Source organism: Tenrec ecaudatus, chromosome 9 (genome assembly GCF_050624435.1).
Source record: "Tenrec ecaudatus isolate mTenEca1 chromosome 9, mTenEca1.hap1, whole genome shotgun sequence".
NCBI classification, from domain to species: domain Eukaryota; kingdom Metazoa; phylum Chordata; class Mammalia; order Afrosoricida; family Tenrecidae; genus Tenrec; species Tenrec ecaudatus.
In genome coordinates, this window is record NC_134538.1 from 65,123,299 (window position 1) to 65,128,338 (window position 5,040).

Below are 5,040 nucleotides of genomic sequence, written 5' to 3' on the forward strand. Positions count from 1 at the left end.
TTTCCAAGACTAAATCTTTACCGAAGAAAATGCCATCTTTCTCCTAAGGAGCAGCCGGTGGATTTGAACCATTAGCCTGTGGTTAACAGCCCAACACCGAAGGCACATTTAATTTGGAACACCTCACGGGAATGCCTCCTGCTCTCCTGGTTCACAGGGAGAGGATGTTCTAACCATTTGAAAACCTTTGCTCGCACAATTAGATATCTTATGGGAGGTGTTCAAAACAAAGTCAGGGGGCAAATGATAGGACTATATAACATTGTTTTAAAAGGTGTCAGCTAACTAAGAAGCATGCCATTTAACTCAAAAATTTAAACACAGTAAACAAGCCGATGCAATAGCAAACCTATAGAACAGAGTAGAAGAATCCTGTGGGTTTCCAAGACTGAACATCTTCAGGGGAGTAGAAAGTCATCTTTCTCCCCCGGAGTGGCTGGTGGTTTTGAAATGCTGGCCTTGTGATTAGCTGCCCAATGAGGCAACCAGGGCTCCCCATGCCAAGAGCAACGTCAAAAGGCACAAGGGAAGTGGAGCTTATGGGCAAATGGGAAGCAGGATGTCTCTTGGAAGGAGGGTGTGCACAACCCAGGCTCTGGGTTCCTACAAGTAATCGGGAGGTGGCAGGCAAGGATGGTTCACATCCTAAATTTAGAATAAAATAGCCCCTGTGAAGGAAGCAGAAGCAGGGCTGGAGGTAAAATGACAGAGTTGCGATCTCTTCGGCATTCCATAAAGATTTAAGTAATTGGGGGAGTCAAAGACACTGCCTATTATACAAACACTAATACAGGAGAAATGGTCAAAATGCCTTATCCATCCTTTTTTGCCACCCCCTCCGGGGCTTTCCATTTGTTTTCTTTGCTGGTTCCATCTTTGGATGTACTGGACGCAACTAAGTCAAGAAACATTGCTTCAAGGGCCCATGTTCATTCAGCCACGTGCTGGTCTTTGTGGTCAGCGGACCACGGCGGACACGTTCTCTCGGTAATGTACTTGTCTTAGCCTCCTGAGGGTGCCTTCCAGAACAAATAAGACAAGGAACTAAAAATGGGTGTTCACTCAAAAAGCTGACCTTTCCATCCGATTTGTAAGCAAGGTAAAAGCTAAGGAAGTCAATGTTATAGCATGAATGAGAACCAGGGATGAAGCTTGGACTTACCAATATGATCCAGAGAGCAAGATCTCATCAAAATAGTGGCTTCCATGGGGATCAACTGGAACAGTGGAATTAAAGGCAGGCTATGGAAACTTTTTTGGGGGAGTTTCCAAATGTGAATGTCAAAATGTGGAGTTATTGCTGATTAGGCTTTTTTTTTTAAGGAGACTAAGACAAGTGTATGACAGAGAATTTGTCTGGAGCCATGCACCAGCCATAGAGACATGTTTAAAGACTTTTTTTCCTGATAAACATAGACCTAATTTTATTATTGTTTTTTTTAAACATTTTATTAGGGGCTCATACAACTCTTATCACAATCCATACATATACATACATCAATTGTCTAAGCGTAAACCGAGGCATGTATGCACTAAAACCCTAGGAGTGATACTCTGACTTACTCTTATTCAAAGAATTTGGTGAGCCCTTTGCAGTAGCAGGCCATGGTCCCTCACATCTGAGATGCCATCCAGAGGAAGACATGAGACTGACGATTGTACTAAGAAGGAAAAAGCTTTACCGATGAAACAGGTGTTTTCTGTAACGTACTTTGCCATTTCAGTGGTGCCGCCAAAGTGGTGTGAACTACCTCTCTTTCCCAAGGAAATCAACAGCAAGGAGAGAGAAGGCTGTTTGTTTTTTCTTGTGATTATTCTACTTCCTGTTTCTTTCCCCTCCCTTCTTCCTGCCCTTTGTCCCTTGCTCCCTCCCTCCCTCCCTCTCTTCCTCCCTTCTTAATGCAAGAAGCTTGCTAGGACTGGGTGGCCACCAGGAGAGAGGCCGAGAGAGGGAGTGACTGCCCCCATAGTGGGCAGAGCAAGTGCACCACAGCTCAGAGCCCGGGGAGCGGGATCCCGGAGTCAGCGCAGGCTGAGTGTAAGTCTAGACAGGCTCTGGGAACGGGCATAGGAGGCCAGGGATCAGGGGTGCAAAGCTGGCTAAGGCCCGGGATGGCAGAGGGCAGTGGTGGCAGTGGGTCAGGCAAGCTGCTGAACTTGAAGGGGCCTTTGGAAGGAATAGACGGTGAGAAAGGGATTGAAAGGAGGGAAGGCCCCCGGCAGAAGGAGAATACGAGGAAATGCCTCCTACTGAGTTCTTAGTCACTGGGGGTCTCCTTCGTGGGCTCACACACAACTGCTCACCATAACGACAAGAACACAACCTCCACCAGGCTGTACATCTGGATTTGCTGGAGCCAAGGGCTGTCTCAGGACTTCATCTTCACCAGGAAAGTCATTCCCACAAATCGGTTTGTTCCTGATGGTTTGTTCGCCCTGCTCTTGGGGAATGTTCAGGGGGAATCTCCCGAGGTGAGGGGAGCGAGGGGGTGCCCCAGGAGTCACCACACGGCCCAGGGCGCTCTGCTCTCCCAGACACCAGCTCCTCCGAATTATCAGCATGTACGGGCAGTCTTCTTCTTTCATCCGACAGGATTCTTTTGGGGTCAACCCGAGTGCAAACCATCACTGAAGAGTGTGAACTCTGCTCATCGTGACCCCATGTGTGTTGGAGCAGGAATGCACCCCTTAGGGTTTCCCAAGGCTGCTTATTTGCTCATTTATTTTCAGATCACCAGGCCTTTCTTCTGAGGTACCTCTGGGAAAAGTGGACCTCCCCTCCCCCTTTCAGTTAGCAGCCAAACACACGAACCATTTGTGTCACCTGGGGGCATGTTAATCAAGTGACAGACTCACGTGCTCACTGGTCCCCCCTCGCCATAGGGCAGGTCTCACCTCCCACCTTCACCCTCCCCTCCCTTCCCCTGTGCAACTCCAAGCTGTGGCTGAACTGAGGGGTGGCCTCGCTGGGGGCGAGCCATGCTGATAAGGAATGACATTCAGCCTCTAGGGGGGCCCAGCCCCAGGTGAGAGAAACAGTTCCAAGGCTGGGGTCTCGGGCTGTGTGGCCGACCTTATTCTTCCTGCGCGACTTCTGTCTTCCAGCGCGTCTTCCTCGTGCCCTATCTAAAGGAAGACTCTGGAGCCATTGGGTTGATGCCAAGCCCCATGGGTCTCTTGATGGCTGGCAGGTCCCCCTAGAGATGGATCAGCACGCCTTTCTCTGGAGGACTGGAGTCTCCAACCTTTCCGTTTGAAGCCAAGGGCCTTTCTCGCCATTGGTACCACCAGGCATCCCTGCCAAGACCCCCGAGGAGCCAGGGAGAGAGACGGGGCCTGCGGTGCAGCCCACCCTGCCCCCGGAGGGTGAGGGGGCTGCCCGGGCAGCCGGCCGCTTCATTCACTCAGATTCCGGAGGCCCGACAGGCTCCTTCTCAGTTGAGCCGCAGCTCCTCGGAGTTGGCAGGCACCGGCCTTCAGCCCTGCAGGGCTGGCAAAAGCCAAGCATGCGGAGGAGGTGTGATTCACTGCACTCCCCGAGGAGAGGCAGCAGGCCAGCTGGCCCAGGATGACTGAGCAGGGAGGCCAAGGCATGCCGGTGCTGTTTGGATGGGGACAAGCAGCTACCTCCCTTCGCCTCCTCCCCTGCTGCGGGCCAGCGGTGGCGGCCAGCCAGACCTGGGGCGGAGGGAAGAAACGGAGCTGGCCTGTCTCACTTACTGCCTGGCGCACAAGTCTGTGGCCCGGACCCCTGTGGAGTCAGGACACAAAATGCATGCTGTTTTGTTTTCTAAGGAGGAGGATTCGGATGCCCCAAATGTTTATCTAAATCTATACCTAGATGCCTTGTCCAGAGAATTAGGTAAAGTTTTAATAAGCAGCCTACTTGCTGGCTAGGAAGACTATTTGGGGCAAACAAAAACGTCTGTGTATGTGGGGAGCGGTGGCGGCTCCGGGCTTGGGCAAGTCGCCTGAACCAGACACTGTGGCTCTGCAGGGCTACCCCACAGCCACCACCTCGGCCTCCAGTCCATGCGCGAGCTCCTACTCCAGCGGGTCCCCAAGGCGACAAAGGCTCTTCACAGGTACACAGGGCCTCGTCTTTCTTCTGCAGAGCAACCGATGTGTTTGAAACCCCGACCTCATGGTGAGCAGCACCGTGCTTTCCCTACGACACTCCCAGGGCTCTCTTGGGGCTCTCCGGGTGATGATAAGTCACAGGTTCGCTGGGTAGCTTCCCCTACTCTTGATGCTCTCAAGAAACACGGTGCTCTGTGAGCCCGTACCCCACTGACACCTCCTATTTCCTCCCTGCCTTCCAAAGCTGAAGTCATGACATCAGCTCATGCCAGGGACAGGGACCCAAGAATCCATCCAAGCCCCGCCCTGCCCCACCCAGCATAGATACAGGTGTCACTGAGACGCAGGTGTCATCTGGGACCTTTTCTGACCCTCCTTTGCCCCTCATCAGGACGGTAGCAAACGCCACTTTAGCGAGTGTTTTGGAGGCCGTTGGGAGAGGAGTAGAACGTCCACAGGAGTCAAGGAGCATCCTTTCCCTAGGTTGCCCTGACACCGCTGTCTTCACTCGCTGTGCAGTTGTAGATGATTTAATAGCATGGCCCGATGTTCCAGCTGAACGCCCAGCAGCTCCCAACACGGTGATGAGTTTCACTTGTTTGCAAGGCACTCGGCCCTAAATCAAAGGGATCTAACTTTCAGCTAAAAGGAAGGTTTTGGAAAACAAGCTAATTTTAGTGCAGCCTTAGCCGACATTTACACTAAGAACTGGAGCTTTCCTTGCTCACAAGGATTCTCCTTTCAAGGAGGGAATGGTGAAGGTACGAAGAAAGCAGGGGTGCGGAGCGAGAGGCTTCTCCGGTAAATCCTGGCCAGAGCGGAGCAAGGACAGATACAAGCAGGAAGTGCCAGGGCCCAGGGGGCCTAGCTCATGGGAAAGAGCTGGTCTGCCTTTGGGCCAAGTGCAGGCCCTTCCCTATGATCCACTTCTTTAGATGTCTGAACTTGATCTTCTTCACC